The sequence below is a fragment of the Physeter macrocephalus genome, chromosome 4, assembly GCF_002837175.3.
Source record: "Physeter macrocephalus isolate SW-GA chromosome 4, ASM283717v5, whole genome shotgun sequence".
Taxonomy (NCBI): domain Eukaryota; kingdom Metazoa; phylum Chordata; class Mammalia; order Artiodactyla; family Physeteridae; genus Physeter; species Physeter macrocephalus.
In genome coordinates this window covers 27733944-27748278 of record NC_041217.1, presented here as the reverse complement: position 1 = coordinate 27748278, position 14335 = coordinate 27733944, and the positions used below count along the sequence as shown (strand labels likewise).

Genomic DNA, 14335 nt, shown 5'->3' with positions numbered 1-14335 from the left:
GAACCCGTGTCCCCTGCATCGGCAGGCGGACTCTCAACCACTGCGCCACCAGGGAAGCCCTGCTCTTTTTTCTTTAGGTACATACACGTATACATTCATATATATGTATATATATGTATTTGTTTATCTAGAGTTTTCAGAGGAGTGTCATACAAAGACAAGACCTTCGTGGACTGGTAAAGAGACAGTGTTCTAAGCATGAGAGGAAGGAGTGGCTGGCTATTTTAAGTCTTTGCTCCCTGGCAGGGAATATTCTGGGCATGCTTTTTTTAGGTTGATTAACAGCCTGTTAGATACCCTCTACCCGGAGATGGCTTCAGTGGCAGACATTGGGATGCACTTGCAGACCTCCAACTAGAGAGAGCTCAGTTGACCAATGCCCCAGCTGTTGCACTCTGAAACCCATGGCTGAGTCTGTGCAGAGGTCATACTTCCCAGTGACTGTACCCAGCCAATGGCTGAGGGCAGCAGGGATACTAGCAGACCCATTCCTGGGAGACACAGGACTCCTCTGACAGCCAGCTTTGCCCCCAGGACTCTCCACTCTTTGATGAAGCCTCCTCAGACTGCTCGGCAGCCTAGAACACTTCAACCCAACTTTCCCTTCCTCTCTCCTTCACTGCTGCACAGACTTGCCCTCCCAGCCTTCTCTGGGCTTCTCCCTATTTTTTCCTCATACAAGCATTTTCCCTAATAAAACTTTTGCATATTTAATCCCATCTTGGCATTTGCTTTGTCAGAGGACCCAAGCAAACATAACTTCCCAGAAGTTTTGAAATCCTGAATCTTGCTGCCCTCCCCAATCTTTAATGTCAGCAATTAATTCAGATTTGAAACGTGTACGGGTCAGTGCTAGCTTGTGGCATACACGTGTTTGTGACTAGCACTCTCCACTGTAACTCCTTTGAAGGCAGACAAAATACACTGACAAGCTAATTCTCATTAGTAAGAGAATTAAACAAAAAAATCATAAAAGCTGCCATTTTGCCTTTGTTTTGTAGGGGGAGGGGTGGTGTCACATATTCTCCAGAGCTTGGGTTAGCCTGTGGTTAGAAATAGTAAAATCATGTGGTTTCAGACTATGGTTTCTTAATCTCTCTTTGTACACGTATAGTTGCATCTTTCCTAAACATTTCCCTGTAGAAATATAGCTCGATGGGGTACAACACCTTTAAATGCTTGACATATAACCATTGCTAACTGAACCCATGGGGCAGAAAATGCTTATTTAAATGCAGTCATTTCAAAGTCCTTCCTGCTCTCAGCTATAAAACAGCTGCAACCTTTTGTTGGCAGAGACAGCCTGTCAGGAAATCACCTTGTGATGCACTGTTACAGCTAGACGGCCGTAACCCACACTCCTGAGGTTCAGAAGTGGCCAAAAAGCTGGGGACTGAGCCCCCCACGGTGTCACTTCCCGTGAGGGTGGGGGAAGATGCACCTTATAGGTGATAATGATCAGTGGGCTTTGATACACAATATGTGCTTGTTCTCTTACCCAGCACCATAAACATTCTGAAGTGCAATCCTGTGTGCCATCCAGGTTGACCACCATACTCCTATAGGTAGGGGATACAACTCTAGATCTGGGCTCCAAGTGAGAGAAGCTGCCATTTCTACTGGATGTCATGCCTCTGAAGACAGACAACAGACAGTGACAAATTTCTGTGAGAAGCGACCAGTGTTCCCTTCACCACTGGGACTGACCTGCTGTCACCCCCTCTTGAGTCTTAAGCAGAAGAAGCCATAAAGCTAGTCAACAGAAGATTCAAGATTTCAACCCACGATTTTCTGATTCCAAGGCTATGATTCTTTCACAATACTCACTGGATGAAGAGCCAGAGGCTCTGGTCTGCACAGGTTGCCTGCACTGCTCACTGCTGGGCCACAGCCTTCAAGCTGTTTTAGATCCAACTGGGCTTGGCCATTGGATATGGAGGTGGAATAGCAAAGACTGCAACAGCTTATATGTATTGAGGTTTCCTGTGTCCAGGCCCAGTCCTAAGGGTCTGATCTGAATTATTTCCGTTTGATCCTCACAGCATCTGCATGGGGAAGGTGCCATTGAAATATAGATTTATATTAATTAATATAATATAAATTATATTATATTTAACAAACGTGGAAGCACACAGAAGCTTATGGAGTTTAGGTCCTTATTCAAAGTCACAAAGCTCCAGATTACAATCTGGGCTTATGTTTTTTACATTTATTTATTCCATACCCTTCCAAAAAAGGATTTGAGGTTGATAAATCATATCATAGTGATAAATCACAGAAGATACTTTTACAAGGAGAAATGACTTTAATGGACAGTGAGGGAAGGATGATTCAGGGCAGGCTCCACTAAACCCGGCTACTACAGGAACCAACACATCTAGGCTAGTCTGTGTCAGAGGCTAATTTAATTTAGGTTGTTAACTGTAAATTAAGGTAATATTTTACTGGATTACCCATGCTTGGGGTTATTCATCACTCCTCCCTTTCTCACACCTGTCCAATCAGTTGGAGCTCAATCTCCTCAGATGTGGCCCCTTCTCTGCTCTCATCAATGCTCCCTTTTCAGGTTCTCATCATCTCTTGCTGAACATGGAAGTAGTTTCTCAACATTTTTTCCTCCCTCTGTCCCTTTTTTTCTCTACACTATCACCAGAATCCTGTTGCCTTTGCTTCCTAAATGTCTACCTTTCAATTTCTTCTCTGTTTCAACTCAGACCCTACCATGTCTTGCCTGGATAGTGTGGCTATTTAATCTGATTCCCTGCCTTTTGACCTCACTCCACTCCAATCCACCCTTTACATACCAATTGGAAAATATCAATTCTCTGCTTAAAATTATTTAGTCCCCTTTGGTGCATCAAAGGGCACTATCAAAAAAGTGAAAAGGCAACTCATGGAATGGGAGAAAATATTTGCAAAGCATATATCTGATAAGCAATTAATATCCAGAATTCATAAAGAACTCCTACAATCCTACAACAAAAAAGGCAAACAACTCAATTAAAAAGGCAAAGGATTTGAATGGACTTTTCTCCAAAGGTGATATGCAGATAGCTCATAAGCACATGAAAAGATATTCAACATCAGTCCTTAGGGAAATGCAACTCAAAACCACAGTGAGATGCAACTTCACACCCTTTAGGATAGCTACTATCAAAAAATCCCCAAGGGCTTCCCTGGTGGCGCAGTGGTTGAGAGTCCGCCTGCCGATGCAGGGGACGCGGGTTCGTGCCCCGGTCCGGGAAGATCCCACGTGCCGCGGAGCGGCTGGGCCCGTGAGCCGTGGCCGCTGAGCCTGCGCGTCCGGAGCCTGTGCTCCGCAAAGGGAGAGGCCACAACAGTGAGAGGCCCGCGTACCGCAAACAAAACAATAAACAAACCCCAAAATAACAAGTGTTGGGGAGGATATGGAAAAACTGGAATCCTTGTTTCTTGCTGGTAAGAATGTAAAATGGTATAGCTGCTGTGAAAAACTGTTTGATGATTCCTCAAAAAGTTAAACATAGAATTACCATATGATCCAACCATTTTATTTCTAGGCATATACCCCCCAAATTAAAAGCAGGAACTGAAACAGATACTTGTACACCAATGTTCAGAGTAGCGTTATTCACAATAGCCAAAAGGTAGAAAAAACCCAGATGCCATCAACAGATGAGTGAACTAACAAAACGTATGTATGGGTAGATAGATAGATAGATAGATAGATAGATAGGTAGATAGATAGATAGGAAGAAAATTCAGCCTTAAAAATGAACTTCTGATACATGGTACAGACGGTTGAACCTTGAAAACATTGTGTGATGTGGACTGGCACAAAAGGACAAATACTGCATGATTCCACCTATATGAGGTTCCTAGAATAGGCAAATTCATAGAGATTGAAAGTAAAGTAGTGGTTGAAAGTAGAAAAGAGTCTGGGGATAGGAGCGGGAAAGTGGGGGAATGTATGCTTAATGAATAGAGTTTCTGTTTGGGATGAGGGTGTAAAGTTCTGTAAAAGGATGCGGGTGCTGTACATACAACATTGTGAATGTACTTAATGCCACTGAATTGCACTCTTAAAAATGATTAAAATGTTAAATTTTATGTTATGTATATTTTACCACAATAAAAATATTATTTACTGTCGGGGCTTCCCTGGTGGCGCAGTGGTTAAGAATCCGCCTGCCAATGCAGGAGACACGGGTTTGAGCCCTGGTCAGGGAAGATCCCACATGCCGCGGAGCAACTAAGCCCGTGTACCACAACTACTGAAGCCTGCGCTCTAGAGCCCGCGAGCCACAACTACGGAAGCACACGCACCTAGAGCCCGTGCTCAGCAGCAAGAGAAGCCACCGCGATGAGAAACCCGCGCACCGCAACGAAGAGCAGCCCCTGATCGCCGCAACTAGAGAAAGCCCAAGCAGAGCAACGAAGACCCAACGTATGCAAAAATAAATGAATTTATTTAAAAAATATATATATATGTTATTTACTGTCAACAGGATAAAGTCTAGACTACTTAGCATGGCCAGTAAGACCTTTCATGTCCTCACCTCCGTCAATACCTCCAGGTTCATCTCCCACATGTCTCCTTGACTATGATAAGGTACTTGAACTATGCTCCTTTCACCGTGGGGTTCCATGCCATCCTCCTTCCTTCAAATCTCAGCTCAGACTTCCTCCTCCAGGAAGTCCCCCCCTTGACTCCTCATGTTTAACTCAGCTCCCCATATCTGTGCTTTCCATATTACTTAAACAAACTCCTACTCATCCCTCAAGATGAAAATTTACTGTAGTCTCTCTGTGAAGCTCTCCTTCCCTTTCTCAGACAGGGTTGCTTCTCCCAGGGTTGCTTCTCATGGTGTTCTCCCTGAGTGTATGTCTGTCTTCAAATTTCCCCTTTTTATAAGGACACCAGTCATGTTGCATTGGGGGCCCACCCTACTTCAGTATGACCTCATTTTAACTAATTATATCTGCAAGAACCCTATTTCCAAATCAGGTCACATTCTGAGGCTCTGGGGGTTAGGACTTCAACAGATGAATGTGGAGGTCACAATTCAACCCATAACACCACCTCATTTATCCCTCCCAGCAGCTCATTTAAAAATTTGTCATGTTTCCCATTTCACAGAGGATGAAATTGAGGGCTGGGGAGGTTAAGCAACGAACTCAAAGTAGAACAACCAGTGGGTTGCAAAGCTCAGATTCGAAACATGGCCTGTCTGATTCCAAATTCCAGACTCTTCTCCTTATATAAGCGAAATACCTCTATTTACAGTCTCTGCCTTATTTCTTCTAGGCTTAGTAAATACCTGTCAATTTATTGAGCCTGGGCCTTTTCACTATTACATAATGAGTTAGTTCCACTTCCAAATATTTACTGAGTGTCTGCTACTGTAAGTGTTTCAGGCACTGAGTTCAAAGATGACTTGAAACGTGGACCAGGTTTTAAGGCACTTAAAATTTAATGAGAGAGACAGACATATAGGCAAGTCACTGTTTCATAAGGAAATATTAAGTATTAGGTCGAGAGTCAAGCAACTCTGCCGTGGAAGGATTAATACTAATTAATGGGATTCAGCCAATAATTTTTGTGTCGTTGCACAGGTGACAAGGGACTGCAGGAAGCACATTTAACCTGCAGGTTTCCTTTGCTCCAGCACGTTTTCCTCCTTCATGGGACTATTGGAGAAGCGCTATCCACCGAGGAATTAATTTCTGAAGCAGAATGAGCTTCAGAGAAGCCTGATCTTAGCATGATGCTCCTTTCTCTCCATTGAGGTCATTCTATCTTTCTCAGGGAGGAGGATCTGGTTCTGGAGACATTTAATCTTAGTATGAAGTGACTCACTTCTCTGAGACAGGGGATGAAGTTTCCACAAGAAAACAGGAAGACATTTTCTTCCTTGCCCAGGCTCACCCTGAATGTCACAAATCTGCCCTTCCCTGGGGGAAAGTACATTGGATGTTGAACAAAGCCAATCTCTACCCCAGATCCCAAAGTCAGTCTGATGGATGAAATCTTTCCAACAAAGGCACTTCTTCAAAGCACTGTTATATACAGTCCTTTGCCTTTGAAGTCATCCAGTAAACTAATTACTATAGAACTGACATGACCGCATAGCCCTCTTAAAATGCACACACACACACACACACACACACACACACACACACACACACACACACACACACACACACACACCCCTATGCGTCAGAAACTCTTAATGAGCAATGATGGAATTCTTTGGGCTTCAAAGAAAGATCTGCTTGCAGACATGAAAATATCTGCTTTTAAAAAAATATTCACAGGATCAGATCACTTAAATTCTGAAATTTCCAGAGAGAGAGAAAGCACGAGAATAGGAGCAAGAGAGGAGAGAGGGGGCACCTCATTCTTAAAAAGGGAGGGGTACTACTTACACTCTCTGGTTTTAACTAGATGTGGCAGAAAAAGACTAGTTAGTACTTGGGTTTCTATCTCAAAAATGGAGCCTCAACTATCTCCAAGTCTCTAAATCCGTCTTGACACGCTATTTGCAAATATAGTTTATTCATGCATTCATCCAACAAACATTTATTGAACATCCATTATGTGTAGAACACGTAGAGAAGGTTTTGAGGAGCTCAGACTGATGCTTATGGTAATGCTCAATGTCAATGTTAACAACAACAACAGATGAAAAAATGCCCACAGTGGCTTGTTAAGGCCCTTCTTTCCTTGTACCTGTGTCTGGTGTAAATGGCACTACCATTCTGTTTTAGGTTGATGAAATATCAAAGCCAATGGCTCACTCAGGTCTTCGTGAATAAGAGTGGTAAAGTACTTAGGGAGACATAGCCTGGTGTTGGAGACAAGCTATGTCTGTAAGGGAAGAAACTAAGAAAGGAATGAGTAAAAAAATTTTTCTCCCAACAGAAAAATCCCCAGTACTAAGATGCATGTTTTTGGAGTAAGCAACCACTTACTACAAGATTCTCCCACATCTGTTTATATGGCTAACACAGATGTATTAGTTGAGATGCGTTTGGCTGTAAGAACAGCTAATCCACCCAAAGTGGCTTAGATAAGAAGGATATTTATAATCTCACATAACAATGAAATATGGAGGTCAGGTGGTATCCGTGCCTTTAATTGAGCAGCTCAGTGAGTTCATGGAGGAATACAGATTCTTTCCCTCTTTCTATTACACCATTTTCACTGTATTGGCTTTTGGTTCCAGACATATTCTCTCATGGTTGCAAGATAATTACAGCAGCGCTAAGCATCGTATTCTCACAAATCTATATCCAGTGGCCTAACAAGAAACATCTTCCCTTGTGTTCCTTTTGAACAGCAAGAACTTCCCAGAAGCTCCCTCTACTCTCATAATTATCCAGAATTATGAGTCACATGCTTATTCCTAAACCAATCACTGGCATAGGAAATTGAATTACCACAATTTATCTAAACCATCAAGATTGAACCCTGGGGACTTCCCTGGTGGCACAGTGGTTAAGAATCTGCCTGCCAATGCAGGGGACACGGGTTCGAGCCCTGACCCAGGAAGTTCCCACATGCTGTGGAGCAACTAAGCCCGTGCACCGCAACTACCGAGCCTGCGCTCTAGAGCCTGCGAGCCACAACTACTGAGCCCACGTGCCACAGCTACTGAAGCCCACACGCCTAGAGCCCATGCTCCGCAACAAGAGAAGCCACCGCAATGAGAAGCCCGTGCTCCGCAACGAAGAGTAGTCCCCTCTCACCGCAACTAGAGAAAGCCCGCACGCAGCAACGAAGACCCAATGCAGCCAAAAATAAATAAATAAATTTATTTAAAAAAAAAAAAGATGAGGAAACCCTTTATAAAAAAAAAAAAGATTGGACGCTGTGGGAGCTGGAAAGGAGGCCAGCATCCCCTGAAGAATATGGCTATCTGATTGCTGAACAAAATGGAAATACCTATAGCAAAGAACACAAGGCAATAATTGGTGGTGGGAGGGAATGGGTATAAGGTATGCAACCAGAGGGACCACCACAGAGTTTCAAAGCAGAAGTACCTACAGGCAAGGAGAAATTCCATTAAGCGGACCTTCTCTGATGAACACTGGGCTCGACCTTGCTTCACAGATGAGCTTCTCTTACAGGAATGAGTTTTGCTGATCTTTAGGATAGCTGCTAAGGACACCCTGTGCTGTATATTCTGCTGGTTCATATTACACCACCTTGACCTGAAGCCAAATTATGCATAAGAGTTCTAAAATGGTTTATGGCTAGGGTAGGCTAGCTGATGTCATTCGTCAAATGTGGCACTCTAGAATTATCTTACCAATATAAAACCATGCAAAGGCTTTTCCACAGAATATTTATAGGAAAATGTGTTTTTGAAACAAGAATGAAACACCCTAGAACTTACTCCATGTGGAATAATGGAGTAACGGACCTAGCCTACTGTAGTAGTGGTAAGGGGAGTGAGGAAATAGTGACCAGTGACCAGGTTTAAACCCAGTGAAAAAGGAAATGTGGGTGGTGATTCTTGAGTTGGTCCTTCCTTGTAAAACTGAAATTATGAGCTTCTTTGAAATGGACAAGTTTGCTTTTCATATGCAAATTACTCATAGGTAGGTGGGACCTATTAATATACTTTAAAAAATATTCCTAGTATACCTAACATACTGCTTTACATGTAGTATGAATAGTTATCTTTTGATCAGTGGATTGCAGTGAGATTCCTTCATAAAATTTTCAAAACAGGAAGAGACCCAAATTTACTGGCTACCTTGGCAATATCATTAGTAGTAAAGCTTACTCTACAGGTGCAAAAGCTATCCCCCAAGTTTATACCAGTGGTTCCCAACTCTGGCTATACATTGAATCACCTGTAGGTGATTTCAGTACCTATGCCTTGGTCGCATGCAACAGTCTTTCATCCAACAGCTGAAAAACTGTTAACCCCCTACTATGTGCTAGGAGAATGACATAATTTCACTTATCCTGTCAACAATGCTATTATTATCACTCCCATTTTATAGCTCAGGAAATTGAAGCTCAAGAGATATTAACTTACTAGTATATAAAGCTAAGAGATGATAGAACCATGAATCAAAGATTTCTATCAACCACACTGTGTCCTAGAAAAGCTTAGAATTCTGTTTAGAAATGATGTCTCCCAGAGTGAGTCTAAAAATATAATAAGCACTAAAAACATCTATTTTTCCCCCAGTGGTTCAATTCAATTTGTTATTGACTGTGTTTCAGGCTCTGTGCTACAAAAATACATGATCTATTATCCCTGCCCTCAGGGAACTTACAGTCTAGTGAGAGAAACAGACATGGGATGAAACCCATACAAAGTCAGAGGAGGGCCTAGAGAACAGAACAGTCAGGCCAGACTTCAGAGTAGAGGTCCTTTAAGGATTCCAGATGGACAAGGCTTGGGAAGGTTTGCAAGCAGAGCAGACAGCACTGATATTTCAGCATAGGCAAGTCCCAAATGGGAGGATTTTACTGGCTTGCAGAATCTTCCTGCAGACCGCAGAGCTCACTGTCGCCTTGGCCTCTGCTGTACAAATGAGACAGCTGGGCAGCTAGCAGAGAAGAGGCCCCTGGCTCAACAGTCCAGGAACAGCCAGTGACCACAGCGGTTAGTGTATAACAGGAAATGTTGGTCCAATTTCAGTGAAATGAGAAACTTTCAACTCTAGTTCATGGTTTTAGGCAGTCATTTCCAAGCAAAGTTATTAAAAGAAGGGGTTATTTAAATTAATGATTAGTGTGTTGGATGGAGAGAATTGTAAGTGAATATGTGATAATGATCCAAGGGTTGGGTTTCATAGAGCCACTTTGGCCAGAACAATCTGAAACCACCAATTTTATATATGTCTGATTTGCCATGAGGAGTTGAGGAAGCAGGCAGGATTCAACATCATTCCCTGATCTTAGTTTCAAGAAACGAATATTTTCACTTATCATTTGAATTTGTTTTTAAGGGTTGAGGTGCAGGTGAAAGCACTAGGCAAGAAATGCTTTCCTGATTGACCACTACTGTGTTTTGAGGCTACAGAGATGAGTAAAACAGAGATTTGTGCACAAGGAATTCGCAGCCTGGGCCGGGAGGAGAGAAGGGCACACGAATAGATGATCTCAGTACAAGGAATTAAATGCTGATGTCAGGTCAGGACAACACGAGAAGCCAGAAGAGGAACCCCTAACCATCCAGTGGGATTCAAGGAAGGCTCCTGGGAGGAACAGATAGCTTGCTTCTGAAGTCTGATGGGGATCCCTTTGATTATCTCTTGGTGACTGTCTGTCTGCTTTTCTTACTGCAAACAACACATCTGACTCATAAGGTTTGACCTGGCTTTTAGTAACTTAGGTATATAGTCTTAGAGAAATTTTATCATCCATCACTGAAGTGCACCTGCACCTGGGGAGGTAAGTTGAGAACAGCTTCAGGGCATAAAACACCAGAACCCAGAGAACAGCAGAGCCCAGAGAATGTACTCACCTAGAAAGAGCTGAGGGGTTATAGGGAAGCATTCTAGAATTTTTCATTTAGATCAGGCATTCCATTTTTTATTCTATATGGTACCTTTTAAAACTTGGGAGAATAATACATGAGCTTTGGCGAAAATTTTGGAAAATGAAGGAAAAGTACAAAGAAGAAAAAATCATTTATATTAATACAACACAGAATTAATCTTTCGATATATTTTCTTCTAAACTGTTTCTACGCATATACAGATATATAGGTTCTAGATAACTGAAATGACACTGTATGTATATCTATACACAGTTTTTTTCTGATCATTTAATATTACTTCATATGAATTTTCTCATGATTTCACAATTTCATCAAAATTTTTTCCCATGACATGGTTTAATTACTTTAACCATTCCCTTTCTCTTCAGACATCTAGATTTCTTTCCTAGCTTTTGGCCATTGTAAATAACATGATAAAAAATAACATCATACATACAACCTTGCCCTGGTTTGCCCAGGAACTTTAAAGGTTTTGGGCACATATTGACAAAATGCTTTCCAGAAAATCGATACCTTTGCCAGTATTAAGTATTATTATCCTTGAATTTGTACTAAAGTGATAGGTCAGATTGAGTATGTCATTTTAATTTCCATTTATTACTGTAGTGCTGACCATTTTTAAATGTTTTTCATAGCTATTTTGACTTTTTCTTCTTAAAATTGTCAATGTGTTTTGCCAATCTTTCCACTGAGAAATTACTTTTCTTGTTGATTGTATGAATGCTTTGTAAATGAAGGCTAGTAAACCTTTACATATTAATGAAAATATAGTCTTACTTTTTGTTTGTCTTTGGATTGTTTACGTGCAGAAGAGTTTAACTTTTACACAATAAAATCTGTAATTTTTTCATAATGTTTTTATGTTTAGATTCCTTTCTTAAATGTGGGCAAGATAAATACTATTCATCTAAATTTTCTTTTAGTTTTTTTAATTAAAATTTTTTAAAAAATTTTCTACATTTACCTCTTAAATCCCTCTGGAATTTTTTTTTTTTTCCATTTGGCTGTGCCGGGTCTTAGTTGTGGCATGCGGGGATCGAATCTGGGCTCACTGCATTGGGAGTGCCGCATCTTAACCACTGGACCACCAGGGAAGTCCCATCCCTCTGGAATTTAGTTTGGTTTATGGTATGCGGTAACGATCATGCACATATTATTGAGAGAAGATTCAAAACGAAGGCAATGTTCCAAAACAGGAAGGGTCTTTCATTCTCTGTAAGTGAAATTCAGTAAGAATCAAACAGCACAAAAGATCGGAATTAACAGGGCCAAAGTTATGTCATACTGATCTGAAAAATGCAAATTCACTATTTTTCAAATGCAAATTGTTTACTAGACAAACTCTTTCAAAACCTAGATAATGTGGGAGAAAATAATATAAGAGGGTCCTTGATATTTATTTATTCAACGTATATTTATTGAGCACTTAGGTGTACCAGGGACTGTTCTTGATTGGGAAGTGACTGAAATTACAACTGCTATGTTTGAGAACCCAGTACCAGTATGTGCTACACTATGGAGTAGAAAAACATTGTCAATTTAATATGTTTCATATGTTTGCAAGATGCAATTCTTCTAAAATATAACTAATTCAGAAATATCTTATTATAGGGCATAGCAATGGTATGAGGGAATGCAATGACAGAAGTTTCTGGCAAACTCTAAAAATTACTTAAAAGGGAGAGAGGAAGAGTAATATTTTATCAGGGCTTACCCAAGGATGATAATATTTTTTGGTATTATGGTCATTAGAAAGTGATACTATGTAGTGGGTTGGCAAAGTTGTACTATATAGTGGGTTGGCAAAATTGTACTATACGGTGGGTTGGCAAAGTTGTACTGTATAGTGGGTTGGCAGTAGTTTCCCAAATGTAGAAAATATTCTGCAAAACCATCAAATTCCCTTTGGGATTATCCACCCACACTTCTCAGTAGTCTAGGTTCTTTTTTTGGTATCAAATTAGAACACATTATCTTGACCCACTGTGAAACTGCCTTCATTGAATTCTGCCTAAGGCTTATGCCCTTGGCATTTACTGAGGGATAGCCTTATGAGGTTCATTGCTGCATGTGTCACAGAAATAAGGACACTAACAACTCACTCATCCCTCATGTGACAATCCATCCAAAAACTTCCTCCCTCCCTCCCTTCTTTCATTTCCTTTCTTCTTAACTTCTGAATCCAGTTAATTTATATCAACTTCTAATGACATTAACTACATAAAGCCATGCCCCTCCTCTCGTCTTGACTTCCTACTCTACTTTATAATTCCTTAGTTCTAATTTATTTTCACTTGTGTTATTTTATTTCCTAAATTTTTTTTTGTCATAGGTCATTTGCTCTGGTTCCATTCTTACCAAATAATATTCTGATAAATTATTACTTCCTAGGTATTTTGATTTTAGGAAGAATAGCAATGGAAGAAAGGTTTTATCTTGCATACCAGTCCAGAGCAATGGCAATGGTTGTTGGGAGCACTGGGTTAAGAAGGAAAGGATGCTTGCTTAATTAGCAATGTCTGCTGTGAGCATGCTAGGAGAAATTGTTGACACTTCTACCAGGTATTTGACATCTATGTCTTAAACAGAATACATGAATATTCTAATAACAAGCAAGCATAAACAAATTAATAAATGTCTTTCTGATTTATAAACCAGTGATTTGTAGGTATCATTAGCCCAAATCCATTCCCCAAAGCATGACCATAGCTACGTAAAATGAAAAAAAATTGTGTTCCTAAACTTCACATAGAAATGGCCTCCTTTTCATAAATCTTATTAGCACTGGCTTCATAAGCAGGTAAAATGGGATTCTTCCTAGAAGGAGAGATTTAAGGAACCTGGTCCCTAAATCTCTCTCCCATTGGCTTTTCAATATATGAAAGTGTACAATTTAGAGATACATTTCTTTAGAGTCTAAAAGCTAGCTCTAATGACTCTTGTACTAAAAGAAAAGTAGTCTTATAGAGGGGTAATACTGTAGCTCTTACCAGCTAATTGATTGGTTGACTGACAGTTAAGAAGAAGATGGGAGAGTGGGGTTAGGAGGATATTTTAGGAGGGTATGAGTAGCCAGAAGAAGGAGGGACATCAGAGCTAGATTTTGCTTATTTCACCATCTTGCCTGGCTTAGTCCAACAGCTCACTTGAGATGAGCAACGAGTAAGCTTATAGATGCATCATTATTGGCCCTAAACAATGAGGCATGTGGTAATTCTCTAACAAGGAGTTAAAAGGAATATACAGGCAACTATTAATGATCAAATTAATAACTTGTCATGTGCAGATGGAGAATTCTTAAGCTTTTTAGTAGATAATTTGTTATTCAACTTCTCTCAAATCCAACGGACATATTTCTGAGAGAAGCTGCTTTTTTAATTGAATAATAGGAAAAATGGACACTACCACTCATTTATTCATTCATTCACTGCATTCTGTGAATAAGTTGATCAATGTTCCTTCCGTGCTTACAGGGGTCTGGTACAGTGCAATGCTATTCAGGACGCAAAAATAATGGAAGACACAGTTCCTGCCTCTGAGAAGGTTACATCTGGGTTGGGAGATGAGTGATTTGTACATGAAACAACTGGGGAAAAATACCAGGCTGGATAAAATCAAGTGTTTAGGGTGCTGGGTTCAGATTGCAAGCACTACAGAAATTCAGAAGCAAGAAAGATCACACGAGGAGAGAAATCAAAGAGCAGTCACTTTGAAAGAGATTGCAAGAAGCCACTCTTCCTGTCTCAGATGTCAGCAGTAAACTCTGTGGCTCTTATCACCCTGGGAAAGACTGAAATCAAGACTGTGTGATATTCCACACCTGCCCT

The 14335-nt window shown here is 40.7% G+C and overlaps 1 long non-coding RNA gene across 3 annotated transcripts in view; it reads right to left on the bottom strand.

Annotated features, from left to right (window-relative positions):
- Positions 1-8101, bottom strand: part of LOC114486131 (uncharacterized) — a 16489-nt gene extending 8388 nt beyond the window's left edge. For all 3 annotated transcript variants that reach the window (XR_003679382.1, XR_008617041.1, XR_008617042.1), the window contains exons 1-2: positions 8030-8101; positions 1828-2045 (exon numbers count right to left, since the gene is read on the bottom strand). This is a non-coding gene — a long non-coding RNA (uncharacterized lncRNA). The remainder of the gene's footprint in view (positions 1-1827; positions 2046-8029) is intronic.
- Positions 8102-14335: the final 6234 nt, after the last annotated feature.